Raw genomic sequence first — 24,589 nt, 5'->3', positions numbered from 1 at the left:
GACTGTGGAGTTTTTTAAACTTGAACTTTGGAGAACCCCCAACAGTGTAACCGGTCTGTCATCAGCACAGACCAACAGCACCCACTTGGGCACGTGCCCTGGCCTGCCCGATGGTTCCCTCCAGGTAACAGGAGGCAGTGTGTCACATCCGTAAAACAAGGTTTGCACACATGGGCGACAACAGGACATGAGGACTTGAGGAAGCATAACACCCCATCCCATCTTCTGAAAATGTCGATGCCCTGATGCTGCATGCTATTATTAGGAATATTTGGGGACCCACACTTCAGCCACGGAAGACCCCTCCCAGAGGAAGCGTCGTAAGCTGCCCCGGGGAGAAAGAGCAGACCCTGGCGGCCAGGCTCCCTCCAAGCCTCCGGGTGGCCCCTGTCGACCTTCCCTCTGCACGCCGGGGAGGCACTGCTCTGTCTTCCTCCTCCCGCAGCGACTCCAGCCCCACTGGACTACGCCTCCCATTGACCTCACGTCACCTTACTGACCTCCTAAACCACACGTCCAGACACACTCACGCGTGGGGGTAAAGGTTTCAACATCTTAGTTTGGGGGGAACATCACTGGAGGCTTTTGTAGGAAGCAGGTAGGTGCACAGTAGCCGTCTTCCGAGGAAGACTCCGAAATGCAAGGACTGTCTGAGGGTGAACACAGTTACTATCCCCGGGCTTACACGGTCAGTGTGCACGGTCTTCACGGAATCGTGCAGGGCCCTGGCCAGGCCCTGCCCGCCCTCCCGGCCCTCACGCCCACCCGGGACCGCGGGCAGCCAGGTGCCCCTGCCCAGCCCCAGCACTGCCCTCCACTCCCCCCAGGCCCGGGCTCCTCCAGCACAGCCCCCACTGCCCGACCCGAGCGGGGCTCTGTGTCCACACCGCGCAGCTGACAGGCAGGGTCCTCACGTGCCACAGCTGCTGGCACACCTTCCGCCTCCATCTTTAGGTAAGTCAAGCCCGGCTCCTAGGGGCCTCGTGCACCGGGCCTGCCAGCCCTCAGCTCCGCCTCAGGCCTCGGGCCCGCTGTTCCCTATCAGGAGGGCTCGCCGTCCTGCCTGGCTCACCTCTGCCCACCCCCGTGTTCCTCCCTTCCTTGGCCACACGCTTCCACGGCCCTGCCTTAGAGCTGCTCCTCCTGGGGGTGCTGCACCCCTGCCAGGCCGTCACCTTCTATCTTCCCCTGTCCTCCACCGGCGATGCCTGGCCCGCCTTCACGCACCCCTGCTGCAGGCCTCTGCCCAGAAAGTGAAGTTAATAACATCCAGCCACTCAGGAAAAGCTCAAGTCTAAGAGAAAGGGGCGGACTAAGAAGGCGGGTTTTAGGTGAGGCTCCAAAGACACGTAAGGACGTTTACTGATAAATACAAAGCTTGGGGACAGAGAGGATGGTGTGCACGTGGAGCGGAAAGGGGACCTTTCTGAGCCCGTCATATTCCTACAGGATTGCAGGGGACTATTATTCTTTGTAGCTTTTTGAATCTGTCTTGTCAGAAAGACTAAATTATTCTGTAAAGGTTTCCATCTCCCCAGAGAGTGATCCTTCTAGGAATCGGGCGTTTTCCGGGCGCATCAGCCCCCGAGCCTCCGCAGGGGGACAGTCAGGCTCAGGGCCCCCAGGTGGTGAGCTGCACAGTTGGGCCGTGAGCCACCAAGTCCCATTTGCTCCAGGTTTGAGCGATCATTGTGGATGGACTGGTTATAAGAAGGAAAGTACCGGAAAGCATATCGCTCTGTGATGCCAGGCGGTGAGGAGGTGCGCGTGTGCTAGGCATCGCCCACAGGAATATCCCTGCGCCTGAAGATTAGTATCTGTGTTCGTTCACGGGGGTATTATTGTGTGTGAAGATTAGTATCCATGTTCGTTTTGGAATTTTAGACCTTGTGCCTCATTAGAATACAAAATACGATCCAAAGACCTCTCAGAACACTAACCAAGTACTTACGAAATAGCATAGAGAAATGATATATGTATCCTATATACAAAGGAAAATGGAAGGAAGGAGAGAAGGAGGGAGGGAGGAAGGGAGGGAGGAGGAAGGGAGAAAAATTCATGGATTCAAAGTGCTCAAATGTCATTTATTCATAACATAAATTGTATTTTCTTCCAAAAGTTTTTAGGAGAATCGGGGAAAGGGACATTCTTAATCACTCTTAAAATGTGAAAACTCTTAACTTCTATTTTCAATAACCCCAAATTGTGAGCGTTCACGTTACAGGAGATCCTGGCTTTTCCCGAAGTCGTTTCTGAGGCTGGAAAGGCCCGGTGTGGTCAAGCTCAGTCTAAGGAAACGTCTCACGGGAGCTGCCGGAACCCACAGGAAGCCACGGCTGCCAAAGCGGCACTGTGCGTGGGTGGCAAGCCTCCTTCGGTCACTGTCACGCAGCACTCCTAAGGCCACCACAGACAATTCAGAGGGGGGACAGACCCATCTTTACGTGTGAGTGCCACAGAGCACGTCTGTGGGCAGATGCCAGCTGGAGCCCTAGGTTGGGTCAGGAGTGGTTCCATCACACCCCCAGCGATAGCACATGGACAGGTGACCCTGTTCTACACTGCGAGGAGCCAGGCGAGGACAGCTGGCTGTCACATAGAGCAACATCAGTGTGTTGGCAGGAGCCGGAGGAGGGCGCCGCAAGGGTGGGGAGCTGGAGGAGGGCGCCACGGGGGCGGGGAGCCGGAGGAGGGCGCCGCGGGGGCGGGGAGCCGGAGGAGGGCGCTGCGGGGGGAGCCCCAGGCAAGGGTGCACCAGCAGGTGGGCAGTGCTGCGCAGGTTTCTTGGAGCTGCTCCTGGAAGGGTGACTGGCCTTCCCCTGGGAACTACGTTTGCAAAGGGAATCAAAAGGTGTGCGTGCATGTGTGGGTGTGTGTGCATGTGTGTGATGTGGATGTGTGTGCACATGTGTAGGCACACACAGTTGTACATGTGTGCACGTGCATGCATGCGTGATGCATGCATACATGTTTGTGCACACGTACTCACAGGTGCATGTATATGCGTGGTCACACATGTGTAGATATGTATTGCACATGTGCAGGGATATGTGTGTTTATGTGTACATGTGTGTCTGTGTATATGTGCGCACGTGTGTGCGTGTGAGCATATAGAGCTGCAATGTGGAGCTGAGCTGTGCTTGGGAATGTCAAGTACATGGCGCCATATTGTACAGAAAGTCCCTCGAAGGGTGCTGATTGGACCTTCAGGGAATATGGTTAATTCTCTCAGGTCTGTTGCACATCCTGTGACTTCTGCCCTATGGGCGGCATCTGGTCACAGGGTCCTGACTTCCCCTCTGCATGATGCACCAAGGATCCATGCCCAGGTCCCCCGGCAGGGACACTGGCCCAGCTATCTGGGCGAGAATGACAAAGCCACAGAGCCCTGGGCATGGGGTCAGACACGAACCACTGTGCCTCAGGCTGCAGAGAGCTGGTGTCATCTGGAAACACAAATGCTGCTCTGGGGGTCTCCCCCCGCGTGACCCAGCACCTGGCTCTGTGATCCAGCCCACCACCCTGCACATACTGCCCTTTCTCTGTTGCCTGTAAGGTAAGTTCCCAACAATGTGTCGTGGGCTAATGCCCTTCCTCCCCACATGTCAGCCCACCGTTCTGCCTGCGTCTTCCACGCCCAGAGCCTGCCCTCCGCACCAGTGTGCTGAGCTCCCCGCGCCCTAGTCAGGAGGAGGTTCTCGCCACCTCGCCTTGGAGCACCCCTACCTGCTCCTCAGGGCCATCCTCCCCCCTACCCGGCACCCGCGTCCCTGCTGTGGCTTGTCTCCAGCTGTGTTCTACTCATCCGTGTGCCTGTTGGGGGAGAGGAGCACCCAGATACCTGGGTTTGGGGTTCCCTACGGCAGCATCCAACACGATGCAGGTGCTCAGGGTCGATGTGTTGAGGGGACAAAATATTTCAGGCTTCCTGTTCATCAAGGTTTGTCTATAACTGAAGTTAGAAAAGTTCGGCCACGGTGCCAGTAAGTCACATAGAATGTGATCTTCAAGCAGGGCACACGGTCTGCCACACCCTGGCAGCCTTCCTGGGGGACAGAACCCAGACCCCACGGGCACCAGGAGGCCGCCTTCCACCTGCGAGTCCCATGCACCGTGAGCAGATACCTGAGGACTGAGCCCGCACCCCCTCATTTAGTTTAGATAGAGGTACCGGCGCCTGGTGTGGGGTCTCTATTCCTCTTATCAGAATTATCTGACTCATTACAGTGTTGATCAGGCAAACTTTTTTAATTTTGCAAATGTGTCAGTTGATTTTAAAAGTTCTTCTGAAAGTCTGGGGAGAGGACCTCACCCCTCGATGGCCCGGCGGTCAGAGGGCACCAGGGAGCAAGGAGAAAACCCCGGTGGTCTCTCTGTTGCTTGTTTCCACCCCCGTGGTCATCGGGCCGTCCTCCTGCTCTAGAGGCTCCCAGGGCGGGGTCGTCCTGCGCTGCGTGCCACCGAGCCACGGAGAGCTTGGGAAGGCGGAAGTTAACTCCACCACTGACGCGCCCCAGGCCAGCGGGTCGTGGAATCTCCTCGCTCCGGGGGCGTATGAAGACTGCTGGGCGTTTCTCCTCCCTCGTTTCACCTGGTCATCACTGCTGCTGCTCTCCATCCTGTCACAGCCTCTTTGGTCCCTGCCTTCCCGAAACACTCCCGGCTCCGTGCCTGGAAACGAGCATTCTCCCTCCAGCTCGCGAGCACTGTGCACTGAGCATCACCGGGTCTGTGTTCCGTCTCACCTCTAGATCCTGACGAACTTTCCAGAGTGGACATCTTTGCTCATCTTGTCGTCCCTCCTCACCTGGCACAGGGGTGTGTGCAAAGACATCGCTGAAACATGAGCCTTGTGGAAGCCACTTTTTGTTCAGCCGCCGAAACAGCGGAAATGACGGGAGGCCCCCGCGGGTGACCCCAGCTTGGAGGGGAGGACCGCACGCCGACGGGGGGGCGGGGGGCAGCGAGAACAGAGAGAAGAACGGACGTCCTGCTTAACACGCACCTTCACGTCGCCGCGGCCCCCACGCTGTTGAGGTGAAAGTGGGCTCTTCCAAAAACACAGCTGTCCAAACCCCGATACGGGTTCTTTTCTCAGGACAGCTCCGAGTTAGGGCTTAAGTCATGCGGGAAACAGAGCAGTGCGGAGAGGACAAAGCACTTAAAAATGCTCAGGCTCTGGTCAGTGTGGGGCTAAACAGTCTCACGATTAAGCTACCCTTCTCTGAAAACACTCAGAATATACTCCTCGCAAGTTTAAAAGCCAATTTTTCTATCATTTATTTAAATACCTTCAGAAATCTGTTCAAAGTCAAAGTCACAGAAAAGTTACTAAATACGAAATCAATTCTGTCTTTGATTTTGAGACACAAAAGATAACTTTTCATTCCAAAATATTTTTACTTATAAAACAAAGGGCTCCTCCTCGCAGTGACTGCTGGTATGAAAACTTGCAGGTGGAGAAGGGACACGAGAGTCCCACCTCTCTGCATGCCCGTGACCACGGCCACACGCAGGCGCTCCGCTTGGCGGGAGGCATTGGTGTGGCTCACGTGTCACGATGCTCACAATCTCCACAGTTCTGTGAGGTCCATCTGCCCATGTTTCCCAGTGAGACAGCTGAGGTGCAGAGGAAGTTTACACCAGGGGACAAAGGCAGAAGTGGCACGTGCTCCCTGCCGGTCTGACAGGGAGGATGCCTCCCGTCACCGCGTTCCCCAGCGTGCCATCACTGACACGTTTTACTATGGAAAACTTTAAAACTATAGGAGAAAGAGGAACTTATGACCTTCTTCTCCACGCCAATCAGTTACAACAATGTTACTTGGCCAATGTCATTTCAACCATATTGCCATCTGATGACTATTTCTACATTATTTTGAAGGAAATTCCAGAAATCTTATAAATTTACCTAGAATGCAATTCTAAAATATAAAAACTTAAAAAATTTGTAATGTTTATTTATTTTTGAGGGAGAGAGAGGAGGGAGAGGCAGACAGTGAGGGAGACACAGACTCCAAAGCAGGGTCCAAGCTCTGAGCCGTCAGCACAGAGCCTGATATGGGCCATGAGATCATGACCTGAGCTGAGGTCGGAACCTTAACTGACACACCACCCAGGTGCCCCATAGAATATAAAAACTTTTTAAACAGAGCCATGGTGCTATTTGCATATGTAAAAAATTAGCACTGATTCCTTAATATCGAGTAGTTGATATTCTAAATGGTATAAATAGTTGATGCTTTAAATTATAATGTACGAGGCCCCAAACTTAGAGGAAATATGCTTCTTCTGGCTGTATTCACGTAAAAGGAAACATAACGATGGAGGAGATTTAAGGACACGGTGTCACTGTGGCCCGGAGAGCCAGGTCCTGTGGCGGAAGGCACGCACCACCTCGACCTTGCCCACGCCAGAGGACACCCCTCCTGTTCTTATTCTAATCTGGTCACACAAGCCCTCGGCCTGGTCTGGCCCCCGCACGATGCCCCCTTGCCCAGCTCCATCAGGCTGCAAGCCCTCCAAGGCCGTCCCTGTGTCCTGTCCCCCCACCACAGCCCCTGCATCACTGTGACTGCTGTCACCAGAGGAGGCAGCTCTGGGCCACCTGGCAGTCACCGTTCGGTCCAGCCACTTACAAATGACCCTTATTGTACAAGCAGAGACCCCCCCCCCCCGAGGTGGGTCTGTTTCCAAGCCCCTCTGGTCACATGCTAGCCTTTAGTGCCCTGATGGTGGTGACACTGGGGGGAGCCTGTGGGCTTCTGGTCTAGGCACAGACGGCAGAACTCCTGGGCTCCGGGGGTTGAGGTGGTTCATGGTCCACGGGGCTGACTTGTGCCGTGTGCATGGGTCTTTAGGCCACAGTGTGGAAGAAGTGCTGTCCTCTGATCCACCCAGGTCCTACGTTCCCTGATTCTGCTGCTGGAAGCAGCGGCGGCGGGGGGAGAGGGAAGGATGGAAACAAGACTCCTGGGCGGGCTCCGGTGGCCCTGCGGGGTGGCCATCTCGCCTCCCAGCTCGGCCGCCCTTCCCCTCCAGCCGAGTGGAAGCCTCCCTCTGGTCCCCTCTGCCGGTCTGTGCTTACAAGGGTGTTTACTTCTACCCCCAAATCGTCAGACACCAGACACTGGACAACATTTCCTTTCACTCCTAATCAGAGGACACGCAATGTGAAGGGGGCGCAAGGAGCAGGTCAGCGGCCGCACTCGCCGGATCTGCCCGCTGGAGAGGCAGACGCAGGTGTGCGGCATCGAGTCGGGGACAGGGTCCCGGGTAAATGACCTAAGTCTTGATGTGAGTTAAAGGTGCATGAGTTAAAGGTGCATCAACATAGGAATTAGTACAAATAAGTATCACAAAAGGAGAAAATGAAGAAATAATAAATAAGCAGCCAGGAAACGTGAGACTGAAAAGGAAGACAATGTCCATGGACAACTGAGCACATCTGTGGGCTACAATCAAAGCCCGGCATTTTCTAAGAAGGTTTTCTTCACAGAGGGAGACTTTCAGGCATGTAAAATCCTTGCTCATGTGAAATCAACTTTGGTCATTTTAGCGAATCAACTGCACAAACACAGCTCAAACATCATTTACCATCTGGATTGAGGAGCTCACGTTTATGGACTGGCGTGTTTTCATATTGTGTGTGTATTTGTCTTATCAGTACAGTGGGTGTTAGGAGGTGCGTGTCTCCGAGAAAACCAGACGATGGAAGCGGGATTTGGAATGTACAGTCCGGCGCACATCACAGCGGCTGGCGGTGCCGACGTGGGTCCTTCGGCCCAGGCTCGGACCTCTGCCTCAGCTTTCTCCCCTTCGAAATGGGGGTGATATTTCCTCCTCGAATAGTCGCATTGAGGATTAAATCAATTAAAGGATGCCAGCCTCACCAGCCATGCTCACACCACAGAAATATCTGTAATTGTGAGCACACGTGTGTGGCACGTGTGCCGAGACTCTTGCACAAAACAAGCCCACACCCTGGGCATCAGAGCCGTGTCATCCAAAGCCCAGGCCCCCAGCATGGGGCTCCGACCTGTGATTTGGGGGTTAGCGTCTCTGCAGAGGTCGCTGTGTCCCGGGTCACAGGTGGAGAGAGCGGGTCTGGGGGAAGCCAAGCGGCTCGCCTGCGTGGCCCACGTGGTGCAGACACCTCGCTGGCCTGCTTCCGTGGCAGGTCCCTCCTACACGGACTCAGCACCATGCCAGCTGTCTTTCACTCTCACTGATAGTCTGGGGCAGGTTCCTTCTTAATGAGATCTTTGGTAATCTGCACGAAGGTGGGGGGTGTCCCTGTCTTCACGGTCCCCAACCAGCCTACGTGGTCAAAATCGAGGCCAAAATTCATGGCTTTATAGACATTTAGCAGGCTGACTAACAAACAGTTCCAGTCCCTTGGAAACGGTGAAACGCATACTTGGAAAATGATAACTACCCTCGAATATTTGAAATACTGTCCTATGAAGTAGAGATTAGTCCTCAGTGGCTACAGTGGTGCTTGACCAGAGCAGACTCTTACAACGCACCCCTTGGATGGAATTGAGTTGGACTTGTTCCATATGTCTCTGGAAGCTAACGTGAAGAACAACAGGTACATAATATAAAATGGTAATTTTGCTTCAAGGATATTATGAATAGCGCTCCAACCACCGACACACTCCAACAATGGGACAGACTGCCTTGCTGGGTAGTAGGCTGTCCGTTCCCAGTGGAGAAGCTCTGTCCCGGGGGCCGGCGGGGTGGGGCAGAGTGCTGGGGCAGCGCCCTCCGCATTATAGTAGAATGAATGTGATACGGCTTTTCTCTAACGGTGTGGACCCTCAATAGTCAGGCACTAAGAATAATCATGGTCACTGTGTCAAATAGCTAATAGTGAGATTGCATATATATTTTTTTTCAGATTATACATATATATATATGATTTTTAAGTTAACATATTTTGAGAGAGAGTGCATACAAGCAGGGGAGAGGCAGAGAAAGAGGGAGAAAGCGAGTCCCAAGCAGACACCCTGCTGTCAGCACAGAGCCTGCCATGGGGCCTGATCTCACACATCATGAGATCATGACTCGAACCGAAACCAAGAGTCAGACACCTAACTGACTGAGCCACCCAGGTGCCCCAGGGCTATATTTACAAAGCAAATTTGTTATAGTGTTTTTCATACTATCTCTGGCACTCATTCCATTACTGAAAGCTGAACCTCTCACAAGTGTGGGCTACCCCGTCATTCACAGATCAGCCTATCCGGCTTCGCCTCACTCCGTGCCTTACACACAGTAGTTTGGGTTAATTTAAGAACAAAAGTGTAAGATCTGGAACTGAGTTATTGGGATTCAGAATACATATTGAAAAAAATCTCATGCTTCTAGATTACTCTTTCTTAAAAGTATGTGGAATGCCATAAAAGTTGCACACGGAATGGTACTCCAACACGGATGGTCACCTGTGTCTGGAGTCACAGAGGACATGCAGTCCAAGGACAAGACAAGCCTGGAGAATTCTGGAAGCATTGTGCTTCTCAAAAGCCTTCAAATGTGCACATCCTTTGGGCTACCTGTTGTCCTAAGAATTTATGTTAAGGGGATAATTAACAATGTACAAAGTTTTAGGTAAAAGATTGGTCATTAGAACTTTTTTATAAAGCAAAAATTACAAAGAAACGACTGATAAAATTATAATAGAGGATTAGCTAGATATATTTAATTTAGCCATAAGATGGAATACTATATGCGATGGAAAATAATGTTATAAAAATCTTACATGTTTACTGACATAGGAAGATGTGTATATGCATAAAGTAAAAAGGACTGAAGAACAGAAGTACAGTGTAATCTGTCTTAATTTAAAATTTAATGTGTAAGGAAAACTGTTAAAAAAATTTGAACCAATGTATTAATGGTAGTTATCGCTGAATTCTGGCATTTTTAGTCTTTAGATACATACACGTATGTGTGTGTGCATTTGAGTATTCTAATTTCCTACAATAGACATATACTAATTTTGTAAAATTAAAAACTTTCCTAGCTTTCTGGCAGTTCAATACTAGTGGGAATGGCAACATTTAAAATGTAAGTTTCTGACCGTGTTGTGACCAAAAGGTGCAGAAGAAGAGAGATGATGCCTTGAAAGTGATCCTTTTTGAACAATCAGGAATTAAGTAAGAAGAGAGTGTCAGGGCCACACGGCTGGCTCCTTCCTGAGCCGTGACAGCGATTATATCTGTCTTACTTCCGAGTTCCCATCTCCCAACCCCACCCTCTCGTCACCGCAAGAGAAAGCAGAAAAGTTGGGTGTGCGCTTCAAGGTCACAGGAAGGGGACAGAGCTCCCCCACACGCCCTGGTCGAGGTTGCACTGCTCAGCGACAGAGTCGGGAATGAGCAAAACCACGTCTCAGGTACGTGTTACCAGAGTTACGCATGACCTTCCCGGGCGGCCCACCACCGAAACAGCACCAGGAGGTCAGAGCGCGGCTGCAATCCCGGTGTCCCCCGGCCCCGCCGGCCCCCTGCCCCATCCCTGGCACCATCTTGTCTGCGAGGACATGACGCGATGTGCCCTTCCTAAGGCCACCGCGAGGACTGAGAAAGGGAAGGAGTCAGCCGTGAGACAACGCTGCCAGCACGCAGTCTGCGATCCGCACTCAACATCATTATTGACACTGCGCCTCTCCGCGGGGAAATCAGCGGGAAAGAGGACTTTCCCAAAAGAACCACCTGTTTTCTTCAAATGCTGTCACGGTCGCCCTCTGTACTCAGAGGGTCCCATGCCGCCCTGAGAGACGAGGGGGCGCCAGCGCGTTGGGCCACTTGCGGGCCGGTCAGCGCGGTCCTCTCCACCGGCCCGTCTGCAGCGCTTCCTGAGACCCTGATTAAAGACTGAGCACAAGTCACACCGACCTCGCTGGGCACCATACGCGGATCAAGGAGGAGAAATTAAAACTTAAAAACACTGTGTTGAGACGTAAACATACTTTTTGGGAAGGCCGCCCTTTGGTTTGGTTTGTTTCAGAAGCACGTGGACGACCTACGAGACTCCCATCGGGGTAAAGACACAAGAAAAAGCGATAGTTGATGTACTGGCTTAACGTGTGCGCATTCAGTCAACCAGACAACAAAGTAAAGTTGGAGTCTCAGCATCGAAACCCGCAAGGACGCTGGTACAACCGGCCTCGTTCGACGCCACGCCCGCGTGCCCGCTCCCGGCCTTCCGGTGACACCCTCGCACGCCGATGGACGCACAAGGCCCCGTTTGGGTCAACATACCGCAGTCTGGGACTCCTCCCCCGTCAGCGTGGCTGGCACCGGCGTCCGGGCGGTCGCTGTGTGCTCCGTGGCCTCAGCCTCCGCAAGAGCTGCTCTGTGCACGAGAGAGAACAGGAGAGGCGGTTAACGGAACCAAGATCGCCCCCGGACTTGACGGGACGGAGCTCTCCGTGCACCTCTGGCCTGCCACTCCCCTGGACGCCAGGCAGGCCGTGCGCGCAGGCCCCACACTCACTGCAGGGTGGCGTGGGCGCCGTCCTGCGGCCTCACAGCCCTGCCGCTCCCTTCAAAGGCGGAGCGCCTTTGAAATCCAAGTGTGCTCTTTAATAACAATTAAAGAACAAGGTCAGGCGTGTGAAACTTGAGCCAGTCCTCAGGCTCTGGCCTCTGTACAAAGACCACCAACAAAGGGAGACGGCTCAGAGATGAGCCCTGGTGCCCTGGACACTGCCTGCTCATCAGGGAGGAACCACAGTCATCCACAGAAGGTTCTAGACCACGGGGTGTGCACACCCGCTTTAAATATGGCAACAGGCGGGATCAAATAAGAATCTCAGAACCAGGTTGCTTGCCTGAGGCCACATGAGGACTAATTCTACAAAGGAAGTAGGAGCCGTAAAATAAAACCCAGAATAAAGAAAGATGGGAAGAGGAAGGAAGGGAGTCTGCTATTTCCCATTTTCGGGGTTTGCTGAGAGGAGTGGGGGCACGGAAGGGAAAGAAAGGAATAGAATTCCTTTGGAACATTAATTCAACTTTTTCTAACCACCAACCATATTCATTCCAATTTTAGCAGCTCTGTGGGAGGAGATATGAAGCATGACATTGTACGCTCTCAACTTTGCTTCTGCTCTGTGCCTCCACCTGGGACGCCCTCCCCGCGGGTCCCTACGGCCCTCCTGGAGCGCTTCCTGCCAGCGAAGCGAGGGGACTCCGAGCCTGCCTGCTCACAACTGCGCCAGCGCCAGCGGCCAACACGGACCGCCGACCAGGCCCGCCCCGCCTCAGAGGCTGGGGGCTCCGCGTCGGAGGCCGGGGTCCACGCTGCCAGTGTGCTCTCAGGACAGACGTGCCCCACAGTCTGCCAGCTCAGGGCGCTCTGCGGCACTGAGACACACGGCCAGGACACAAGACCGGCTCCTTCTGACTTCCGGGTTCCTTCTGCGTCTCCAGGCTGCCCCCCAATGTCCCAACTCCACAAAAACATCATCCTGAGTTTTTCATTCTCTCAGAAGGAGGCGTTTAGCTCTTTTGAATACAACCTGGTCCACACACAGACCCCTGCCCTTGTCTCTTCCGGGACACAGTCATTGTTATCAGATGTGGAGACCGTTTTAGACCATCCCCCAAAGCAGCCATAACGCACGTACACCTTTAGGAGGGGTCATGTGATATGATGTCTAACCAAAGGGAAAAATGAAACAAAGAACCCATTAGAAGCTGCTTAAGAGAATTTCAGGCCTTGGGATCTGACTTTATAAATGAAAATGGCATTAAATCTAGTTTCTACTTGGGTTAGAGCTTGATGCATGTTGTGAGTCAGAAGCAAAAGTTCTGATTCTTCGAAGGGGCACCAAGGCTCCCAGCAGCAACACAGGCCGGGCCGCTGGGGAAGACACTGACCCAGCGACAGAGGAGGGCGGAGCCAGCACATGGGGTGGGAGGGGCTGGCCTCCTTCCCTGAGTGGATCTGTGCAGGGAGGGGGGGCGAGGGCTGCATGAAATCCTGGGGGCAGGGAGGGAAGGGGCCCATCGGGAAGACAGGCTTCATGTCGAAAACATCTTTGCTGGGGTCTCTCTCCCAACCCACTTGTTCATGGCAAATGAATAGAATTAATGTTTTTGTGATCAAGTAAGGTGTAGATCTGTGCGTCTGCACGTGTGTCTGTGTGCAAGTATGTTTCTGTGTGTGCACATGTGTGTGCATGCGTGTCTTTGTGTATGTCTGTGTCTGCATGTGTCTGTGTGTACATGTGTATGCATGTGTGTATCTGTGTGTCTGTGTCTCTGTGTGCATGTGTTTGCATGTGTGTCTGTGTGCACACAACACACTCATTTCACCTAAAATCACCATTGCTTTGTTTTTCGTCAATTATCTTTCTTTTTAAAGACTCAGTAGGTCTATAGACGGTCACCTGACTTTATCAAAACAGGGTATTGGATTGTGAAATGTTGGAAACATTGAGTGGACTCCAACCTATGCAGTCCATGGTCTTTCGCATTTCTTCTTCAGGCCAGAACAGCCAGCATCTCGGCTCTGACGCTGAACGCTGGCGTGTGGTCCATGTGGACACTTGAAGCCACGTGATGTAAAGAAGCATGAACGAGCATGGGTCAGATCCAGCCTATTTTTATAAAGTCTGTCTGAAAATATGAACAATCTAATTACCGTTGATGGGAAATGACAGAATCTCAAAAGCTTTGGGCAAGTTTCTCACTTGTAAAGTGGGAGTAGTGGGTTAGACAGCGTCTGACTCTCTGACGAAGCTTTATTTATCCATGAGGTAGGGAGCTGGGTCTTCAAATTATGTGAATATTCTGGCTAATTAATAATTACAATGATTTCATGTTATCTTTTACACACAAGATTGTAGTTCTCTGCGCGTCAGGAGAGAAGTAGAGTTCTCCACGGCAGTTACCACAGCAACGCGGCTAACAGAGCGGCTCACTGACCGCCCAAGTCAGCCTCCCCTTCGGAACGTCCGGCACGCGAGGCGGGCGGGGGCGCCAGCGCACAGAGTGCTCCCGGGGCCTTCCTGAACACACGTCAGGTCTCCCGTTTCACGCCTCGTCTCATATCCTGGGACCTCTGCTAGGGCTCGTTTCTGGGCCAAGGGAAGACATGTTTACCAAGATCGAACAACAGAGACTTGCTACGTGCTCCTGTGACCACTTCATCCTCACAGCCGAGTAGGTGACTCACAAGAATGACTCTGCAGGTGACAAAAATGAGACACAGACGAGCTGGATCACTGGTAAGATCACTTCATTCAGGAAACAGAAGCGGATTTGAACCCTGAACACCACACTACGTCCTCCATAAAACTAGAGTGCACTTTAAAAAGCGTAACATCATCATACACTTAGAGCAAAATCTTAGGAAGATTTCAATAAGACGTTTCTTATTATCTGGGTCACCGGCCCCTGTCCTGCCCACGGGCCACGCAGGCCAGCATGGCTACTGCGAGCTGAGACGCACTATGAATGTAAACTACGCACCAGGGGATGCTGTGAGGAAAAGAACATAAAATATTCTGTGAACGAATATGTACTGTTAATACAGTATCACAGGATAGACAGCAGGTTACCAAGACCGACGCCCTGTCTACTGGGCTCACTGTTCTCTGCTGGAGAAGACAGCGTCACACGCGAAGTTCTGTGGCCTGCGGTCCCGTCGACGGTGCTGGTCTGGCATCTCACGTGCAGGCCTCACGTGACCGTGCGCTACGCTGAGTGTTTATCAGAACAGAGCCACACCGGAAGGCTCAGAGTGGACACATTCTCCCCGGAGAAGAGTCCAGACACTCGAGTCTGCCTCTGGAGGTTGTTAGCTGTATAATCGTCTCAAAATGTAGAGCTTCTTAAATTAAAGGTGGTTCACAGCACCCGGCTGATCACGTCAGGCAGGCCGCCTCACGATGGCGCGCTGGGCGTGGCATTTTTGTTCAGCGGCCCAAAGTTTGCTGCTTTATGTTTATTGTAAACACGGATTATTATGCATTATATAAATTTCTATTTATTCACATCTTTCTCGGGCTCCTGGTACTTCCCTCTGCACTTCAAGTGGGGCAGTGCTGTAGTGCCCCATCCTCCGAATTTTTTAAATGTGCCATTTGCTTATTATTGGTTTCTCGGGCCAGGGAAGGTGGACCTCGCGGGCTCACGCCCATTCATACCCCACGGGAAAGCTGGGCTGGGAGAAGGGAGCACAGAGCGCTTCAGATGCACAAACACGCACAGCGGCCCAGGGCAACGGTGATGAGGACGCCGGCAGCCGCTGCCCGGTGCTGCCCGGGCGGCCGTCTCCCCTAACGCTGGGGTAAGATCCCTGAGACGTGCCTGATGGTCCGCAGGGGACAGCTGACTCGTTGGCTCTGCCGTTGGAGTAGAAGCAGAATGAAAATCCTCTCTAAATGGGGTGAGCACATGACTGACATCTTAGAGCATTTGGTATCTGAGAAATTGTGTGACTTTCTTAGTATTGTCTGAGGAGACGAGAAAATGAGGTTTAGATGTGGATCCAATTAATTGCCTACAGAGTCAGCAATCCCCAAACCCCAGCCTCACCTGCGTCACGGCGTACACACGGCCACTGGACTCACGCTGACAGGTCCCCGGGGGCGAGGCGCATGGGGGGAGGGGACCCTGTGCAGGGGAAGGAGATCTGCTCCCCGGGGAGGACTTCCCCACGTCAGGTGTGGGGTCTCCGGGGCGCTCAGTGTGTTTCTGCTCTGACACCGGCCTGCCGACCCAGCACCACGACAACAGGGGGCAACGCAGGAGGCCAGCCACGCCCACACGGTCCGCTCACGCCGGTCCCGTTGCCGGACTCGTTCTGCTCAGAATCCAGACCAGAATCTCTCACAGCTGCTCCTCAACCACGTCCTCTCTGAGCACCCCCAGGCCACACCCGGCCCCGGGCTGAGCACAGACACACACACACACACACACACACACACACACACGCGCGTCCCAAGCCCCTGCTCACACGTCATCTCCTCTCATTTTCTGGAAAGGGGGTTTTCATTAATGAAAGTTTCAAAGCCACTGGCCTAGCTGATCCCTAGAGCCTTCTCCTGCGGGAAGGCGGGGCGCGGTTCTGGTGTGAAAGCAAGCCTGCTTGGGCCGGCGTGGCCTGTGCGACGAGGCACCTACGAGGCACCAGGAACGCCAGCACTGATGTGGGCATAAAGATAGCAGCGAAGAAAGGGAACCACTCCAGCTTAATTACTGACAATATGCACATACCAATTGGGAGGCTATTTAGAGAACCGCAGCCTGAAACGTCAAAATTCCACTGGGCGTCCACGCGCCCCTCCAGCCGACGGGCTGTGTTTCCCCGTGCTCAGCCTCTGACAGAGGAGAAGGCATAGTCCACAGGCCAGGACGCAGATCAGAGTCACCTGGGGAGCCTGCAAACAACGCAGACATCCACCTGGAGAGGCTGTGATCTAATTGGTCTGAGGTGAAGCCCGGACATCAGTGTTGTTTACAAAGCTCCCCCGGTGAGTCGGACGTGACCCCGAGGTTGGGGCCAGCTGGCTCCGAGGAGGTGCCTGAACCCCGGGTCTGAGGCGGCGCCGCCTCTCCCGCCGCCGCGCTGCCCCGTCTGCCGGCCCCTCCAGCAGGGAGCGAGGACACGGCGAGGTGACAGCCGGCGCCGCTCCGCTTCCAGGGCACTTAGGAAAATCAGCCAGGAAGTACGACGGAAAGCTGGCAACAAAAACCACAGCTGTATAAAATGACTATTTTTAAGGAAGCCTCGGAGAAGTAAAACTCAAACCCATGCACACGGCACAGAAGCAGCGGGAGAAGTGAGAACCACCAAAAATTAGAGAAAAAAGGGCCATATTCCTGGGTTTTAGCTACAAAGCTGTGCTGTGGCTTATCGGTCTCTTGACTATGAAACCAGTGACTTGTGATTGAGCTTAACTCCCTTTATGACACGAGATGAGAGTGTCAGACCCGGGGCGAGGTCTGTAAGCCCCTGATTTCACCTGCTGCAGCTGAAACCAGAGGTCTCTGAGCCTGCGATTTAGAAAACCTACCCCAGCGCTCACTGCCTGGGGAGAGCTCAGTCAGGCGACCCCGGGGCAGGAGAGGCAGGAGGCTGAGCCGAGAGAGAGACCAGGGGGCCTCGCCCCAAGCCAGCGCACCTCACGGAGGGGGAGGCGGCAGGAGACGGCGCATGTTCGCTCCCGGAGCAGGAATGAAGCCGTCCCTTCCGAGGGAGCCAGGGAGGCTCCGGGCCTCTGTGGGGCCACACGCTCTGTGAGCTTTCGGGACAGCCCACCGTGACGTGGTGGTGGCCGTGGGCACTCTGCTCAGACTCGAGGACTCTGCACACCCAGGTTTGGGAAGGGCTTTAGCATTTCGTCACGGCGCATTTCACCATTGTCAGGGGCGCCTGGAGGGCTCAGGTGGTTCAGCGTCCGACTTCAGCTCAGGTCATGATCTCACGGTTTGTGAGATCGAGCCCCACGTCTGGCTCTGAGCTGTCAGCACAGCTGCTGCAGATTCTGTGTCCCTCTCTCTGCCCCTCCCCCACTTACACACGGTCTCTCTCAAAAACATAACAATTACCCCCCAAAACAATGCATGATTCTCAAACCGCCAGAGGAAAATGCACAGGGGGATGGCCTCTGTGCTGGGAGCAGCAGGGAGGGGGCGTGGTGTGGACGCCCAGGTGTCTCGCCGGGCACCTGGGCTGTGGAGGAGGGCTCTCTGCTCGCTCACTGGCGTGGAGCCGGGAGGAGGCCACTGAGTCCAGCGCGGGCAGAGGCCCAGTGCGCCCAGGGCGGGTGAAGGCACGGCTGCACGTCGCAGGCCGGGCTCAGGAGGGGCGGGCTCCGGGCGGCCCGTCTGGTGGCCCTGCAGAGCGGGCGCCACACGGGCTTTCAGCACCCTGGACAGCGCCACGTAGTCTAGGGTGGGGCTCAGCTCCAGCGGGGGTCCCCAACACACACTCTGCTAAGCAACCCCGTTCCCATATGGCTTATGACAAAATGACTCTGAAATTTGAGAAAAGGTTACAAACTGCACACGAGCCCAAGGCCCGGCTATCTAAGGAATTTCTGGGCGAAATTCCCCAGTTGAGTTTTCTTTGCTGTTTCTAGTTTTGTGTGTGTCTTCACGGCACACGGCCCTCACCACTGTGACTCGCTGTCTGCGAGAGGGCGCGAGAGATCCCGAGGTGGGCAGGCCGGGCCCCTCGGGCCCTCAGAGGCCCTGGCCGGACAGGCGGACATGCACCACCGACGGGGCCCCGGGGTCGGGTGCTACGCTCAGCCCTGTGCTCAAGCCACGTGAAGAACAGTTTGTATCTGTGATCAGAACGGGCTGCAAGGCGGGTCAGCGTTTGCACATCACCCATGGGGAAGTCTGCCGTCAGCAAATCAGACGTATTGATGACATCTGAGCAACGCTTCTCTCCAATTAATCCTTGTCACACCCTCCAGCGTGCACACAGACCATCGAGAGCTCTGGGAGCCGGGCAGCCAGAGTCTGGATGAGGGACACGGAGAGAAAGTCGGCGGGACACGCGCTACTGACGCACACTCTCCTCTGTCTTGCAGAGGCCCCTTCCAGGCGCAAACCTTACAGGAAAAATGTCAGAAGGCTGAGACGCAGGTGGGGGGAGTAGAGGCTCAGGTTCACGGCCAGCTCCTCAGGGGCGGGGGGAGCGCCAAGGGCCCGGTCCTGCTGTTGGAGCCCTTGTCAGAGAGTGGACGCCAAGGCACTGCACCTTTTACCCAGGACAGCCGGGTGGGGGCTGGGAGGAGGGGGCAGGGAAGAGGGACACGACCACCAAGGAGTTGGAGAATGTCACTATGTGCTCGGGTGCCACCTGCCAGGTCCCCTGCAGGAGAAAGGGGAGCCGAAGCTTCCAAAGCACTGTCCCCTGAGTCCAGACATCACAGAAATGGGGAGAGTGCATTTCCCCACCCAGGGCACAGCGATAGCAGGAGAATGTGCTCATCAGGATGGGCAGAGCCAGCGGGGGTGGGGGGGATGGGCCTCCTGGGAGGGGGGAAGCCTGGGGGCAGGGTGTGGACACCGGCCTCCTCCTGGCTTATCTGGAGCCTCACAGACGGTTTTGTGAATGCGTCTGCGAAAAAGGAATATGTGGGGCGGTGTCTGCGTTAGGACCTCCAGCTCCTTCACACGGGGTGCCCTTCTCCTGGTGGGCTGTCCGAGGGCCCAAGGGTGCAGGAGGGCGGGGGCGGACGGCGGTCAGCGCTCAGGCTGCCACGCCCGTGGGCACTCGGTGGGTTTCCCGACGCGCTGAAATGTGTGTGCAGATGAGACGGAAGCCTCCGCCTGCAATCATCTGTCTTCACTGCTCATTGTCAAACGTTAAATTAGCATGAAACTTCAGGCCATGAGGTGACAAGATGGAGAGACCAGCTTGGTCACAGATGATGCTGACGAGTGACAGGCAGTTTTCAGGTCACCTGTCCATGCTCAGAAAGCACTCTGTCATTAGAGGGGAGCCCCAAAACGCCAGGCCCCCGAGACCCTCCCGGACGCTGCTGGGCACCGGCGCCGTCAGGGCTGTCCTGGCAGCGCGTTCGGGAGGGTCTCTTTGTCGAAAGAGGGTGGGAAGGCGAGGGCACCACGCGCATGCGTGAGCACCGCGACCCGCCTCGCAGGAGCCGGGTGCGCCCGAGCTCTGTGCAGAGCGGCCGGGGCAAAGCCAGCAGGGGACTGAGTGACGGTGCTCATGTCTCCCTTTACCAGGGACGGGGCGGGGGAGACCAGAGGGGGGCCAGGCTTCGGAGCGGGAACTGTCTCCACTGCCCCAATGCACCCAAACCGCTTCAAATACGCTCCACTTCGTGTCTTCTTTCTGCCTGGGAGGGTGAGGGCATCGAATGCCATGTAAAAATGAGTCATTACAAACCCATTATTGCTCAAGGATAATTGGATGTTCATTTTACCATTTACTTTAGACCAAATCCATTATTAACTATTTGTTGAAAACAGCAATGTGTGCACCGCAGTCCACCAGGCATTGTGGGGTCTGTCTCTCTCCAGATCCACACCTGTGTCCCCACCCAGAGCGCACAGACGGGCGCCGGTCCAGGTACAGAAGCCGTCAGTGAGTGACGCCCGGTAAGTGCTCTTAAAATGATGTTCTTCTCCTTGGCTGTGCCCTCCCCGCCGCGGAGGGGTTCAGATCCTGGGTCAGCAGGCAGATACCCACCAGGGAGGACGGAGGGGCAGCCCCCGGCACCTGCCATCTGTGTGAAACCTGTGACTCCTCCTTCTCCATCAGACACTGTGACTTCGTAAGCTCCGAGGTCTTAGAGGAGGTATGTAGGGACTCCGAAAAGAGAAATCAGAGACTGGACAAGAGTCAGGAGCAGATCCCTGAAGCCTGAGTATGATTCAGGCGAAAAGATAAGAAGAGGCCATTCCAGACGGAGGGGATTGGAGCCCCGGTGCGCTGGGGGCCAGGAGGGTGGCAATCCGCCTGACACAGCGTGTTCTGGGGTCTGTCGTGTCTGCCGCAGCATCCATGTGGTGAACTGTACATGGCCAGACGGCAGACACCCGGCAGTTTCCTCTTCCGTCCAGCCATGGAAAAGGCTGACCCAGAAGACAGACACTTCGCCGTAGGAGACGGGCAATCAGCAGACAGGGGTGCCGCCAGAGGGTGGGAGGCAGGGAGAGACAGAGGGAGCCTGTGCCCTCAAAACCACTGCATTTCAAAATGGCGGAGGGGGCACCCGAATACAGAGAATCAAGAAATTCAAGGACAGAGTTCTGTTTGAAAGCCGATTGCAGGGAAAAGAGGAGAGAGGCAGACCGACAGACAATGTCCCAGGCGCACCGCAGCCCCAGGCTCCTCCCTCAGATCTGATGATCACCCGAGGGGAGGCGGGTGGGGAGCCGGGGAAGGGTGCGTGGTGGTGAGCGCGGGCGATGCACGGACTGCGGAGTCACCATTCTGTGCGCCTGAGACTAGCATTACACGGTATGCTAACGAACTGGAATTTAAATGGGAACCACGTGGAATTTTAAAAAAATAATAAAAAATAAAAACCCCACTGAGTAACTATAGAAAACATAGAACATTTCGTTCTGTTTTCTCATGAGGCGCCTATAACCAAACCAGAACCAGTCAAAAGGGACCTTGAGGGAAGTGAGGGAAGGTTGGTGTGAAAGTTACCGGAAGCACCGGGACAGGTGCCATCGTTGCTCCTGAAACAAGAGCGGTCTACAAGAGAAGAGGGGACAGAGCTTCTGAAGCCAATGGGCAAAACCCCACTTCCAGGAGAAGAGACCAAGTCTCTGAGAAAGACCCCTTGTCCTCTTTGATAAGCTGCTCCTGTTCCCATTAGATGATTTTTTTAATATTTTTTAGAGAAAGGATGTGATTCATGAAAAGTATTTCCATTGTGAGGGCTTCTCCCCTTTATTTAAGAACTTAAGCATTTTAAACGCTTTGTGATCAATACTATGATGCTCCTGTGAGTGCGGACGGTGTATAGTTTCTTCACGTTGATGTTTCAGCAGTGACGCAGAGGGTTTCTCTGTTCTAGAAATGCTGTCTCACTACTGTCATTGGCTCCAGGAGACCAGGGAGGGGCGTGGGAGCGAGACGGAGGCTGTGGGGCCCACCAGGGAAAAGGCAAGGAGACCAGGGGGGACAGCGCGGGGACACAGGAGCTCCACGCCCTTGCAGCGCGTGCGTGCCCTCCCATCCCGTGCCCAAGGACGCAGCTGGCTGCTTCTCCGGTGTGCAGGGAAGCCCACGGCCCATCTCAGCCTTGAGGAACCCACCGTCAGTGGCACGAGGAACAGGCGTCCTCTCTTCCTGGGCACATCTCTACACGGTTTGAGCGTCAGCCCCACAAAGTGCATGTAACCCCGCCCCGGGCTCCCCAGACCACGCTCGTGGGTCCTCGTGCAAAGGCAGACGGCTCACCACACAGGGCTGGCAGCCCCCCAGGGGAGCCGCGGCCCTCTTCCCCCGTGCGCCCCCCGCCAATCTGGAGGACGGTCAGCTGGGGCTCCTGCCTCGTGGATGCTCTTCGGGGGGACCAGGAACAGCGCAAGTCTCAGGCTCCCTGCTGTGCCGGCCAGGCGTGCTCACACGCCCCGACTCAGGCGCGCTGATTCTGCCAGTTTTCTCTGCTCCTCTGCCTCCTGGAGGCATCTCAGCAAAGTGGCGAAGGCCTCAGTGTCCTAGAAATGCCTCTGAGTCACTTTTCCTGCCGGGCTCCAGTCAGAAGCATCTCGAAATCTGTACCTGAACAGTGCTAACCACAGGGCAGCCCGGCCGGCCGGGGCACCTTGTTCAGGACAGAAGTCAAAGTGGGTGGGACACCTGGACAGCAGGAGGCGGCCAGGGCCGGCTGCCCAGCAGCGTCCACGGCAGAGTCCACCTGCCAGCGATCGGTGAAAACATTCCTCACTAAGGGCATGCTTTTCCGCAGGTGGGTCAGGGCATTCCTATTAATCTTCCCCCAGAGACAAGCTTTAGAATTCATAACGCGCGGGCCTCTGCATCTCTCCGCTCTCCCGCCCACCACGCCGGCGCCGTATGTGCTGCGCAGCATGCTCAAAGGCATTAACTCTGGGGAGGCCTCAGGAATCTCTCAAGGAAGAACAAGGGCATCCTTTTATACAGAATGAAATATCGTCCTCCTCCTCCTCCCTGTTCCCATCTGAGCGCTTTCCCAGCGAGGGAGGAAGGCCAGAGAAATAAAGCGAATGCACTTAGGAGCCATCTGAGGTAAGCACAACGGGCCCTAGATTTCGGCAAAGCCCATCCACTCAGAGAAGCCACCGCCACGGCCGGTCTCGTCAGGACGCTTCCTAGTTTTCCTCTGGGAGTTTGAGTGTCAGGTCTGATATTTAAGTCTTTAATCCGTTTTGAGTTGACTTTGTGTATGCTGCAAAATTAAGGGTCTGGTTTCATTCTTTGCTTGTGGAGGTGCATTTCCCTGCCCCTATTCATGGAGGAGACTGGCCTGTGATTGGAAATCAGCTGGCGTGTGTGCGGGGTGTTTCCCGTGCCCTTGCCTCTGCCCCCGGCCGGTCCGCTGGCCTGTGTGCCGGCCCTCTGCTGGGCTAATCCGTGTGCCTTTGTGCTCACAGTGTGACCTGAGGAAGTGTGAGGCTTCGTGTGTGTCTCTTCCTCCGGACTGCTTTGGCTGTCGGGGGCTTTTTGGTTCCATATGAATGCTATGGTTGTTTCTCCTATTTCTGTAAAAAATGCCACTAGGATTTTGATGGAGATTGTATTGAATCCTTAGACCATTTCATGTAGTATTGACATTTTAACGATATAAAGCAACAGAAGCAATGCTGCACCAGACGGGTTAGGTCCAACTTACAAATTCTGTGCATTATAGAAGACAGTAAGTGAAAAGATGGCATACAGGATGGGAGAGAGTGTGTGCAAACCACACGTCTGAGAGGGGCTGGTGTCCAAAATACAAGAAGACTCCTACAACTCAGTTGTAAGCAAAACAAAACAAAATAATTCAGTTAGAAACGGGCAAAGGACCTGAAGAGCCACTTCTCCAAAGAGGACATCCCGGCGGCCAGCAGACTCATGAGAAGATGCTCAGCATCACTCGTCATCAGGAAAACACAGATCAAAACCACACTGAGATACCACCTCACGCCTGTCACAATGGCTACAATCAACAACACAAGAAACGACAGGGGTTGGTGAGGCTGTGGAGGAGGCTGGTGGGAACGCACACCGGTGCAGCCACTCTGGAAAGCAGCATGGGGGGTCCTTAAGAAATTAAAATATAGAACTACTATATGATCCAGCAAACCTACCTCCAGGCATTTATCCAAAAGAATCCAAATCAGAATCTCAAAGAGATACACTCCCACGTTCATAGCAGCATTATTCACAATAGCCAAGGTACAGAAGCCATATAAATGCCTAGGACAGATGAATGGATAATGAGGTGTGTGTGTGTGTGTGTGTGTGTGTGTGTGTGTGTGTGTGCGCAGTAGAATACTATTCAGCCTTACAAAGAAGACCATCCACCATCTGAGATGACGTGGACAGACCTGGAGGACACTGTGCCCAGTGACACAGCATAAGCCAGACATGGAAACACAAACACTGTGTGGACCTCCATGTCAGAGACTCCTAAAACAGTCCAGCTCCTCGCAATGGAGTAGAGTGGCGGCTGCCAGGGGCGGGTGGGAGAAACGGGAGTTGCCTCCGATGGGCATGAACCTCAGTTAGGCAGGACCGGAAGTTCTCCAGCCCAGTGGACAGCACTGTTTCCTCAGTTTCCAATCTGTGCTGTGCACTTAAAAATGTACCGAGAGGATAATGTCACGCTAAGTGTTCTCACCACCCACACGAACCAGACAAACAAGGGCGCCTGGGAGTTCAGTCAGCTGAGGGACCCTTGATCTTAGCTCAGGTTGTGATCTCACAGTTCATGGGATCGAGCCCCGCATCGGGCTCTGTGCTGACAGCTCAGAGCCTGCTTGGGATCCTCTCTCTCCCTCCTTCTCTTTATGCTCACGCGCGCTCTCTCTCTTTCAGAATAAATAAATAAATACACTTTAAACAAACAAACAACATGAAAACCTATGCTAGTTCCCCCCCCCCC

General features: G+C 54.3%; 1 protein-coding gene across 1 annotated transcript in view; it reads right to left on the bottom strand.

The window, feature by feature from the left end:
- The window catches only part of MYT1L (myelin transcription factor 1 like), a 402,906-nt gene that overhangs the window by 349,186 nt on the left and 29,131 nt on the right, over nucleotides 1–24,589 (bottom strand). The window contains exon 2 of the mRNA XM_029938368.1: nucleotides 11,268–11,361. The gene's annotated coding sequence lies outside the window, so the exon portion shown is untranslated. The remainder of the gene's footprint in view (nucleotides 1–11,267; nucleotides 11,362–24,589) is intronic.

The sequence above is a fragment of the Suricata suricatta genome, chromosome 4 (genome assembly GCF_006229205.1).
Source record: "Suricata suricatta isolate VVHF042 chromosome 4, meerkat_22Aug2017_6uvM2_HiC, whole genome shotgun sequence".
In the NCBI taxonomy this organism is placed as follows: domain Eukaryota; kingdom Metazoa; phylum Chordata; class Mammalia; order Carnivora; family Herpestidae; genus Suricata; species Suricata suricatta.
The sequence above is the reverse complement of the archived record's forward strand: the minus strand, read 5'-3'. Positions and strand labels throughout refer to the sequence as shown.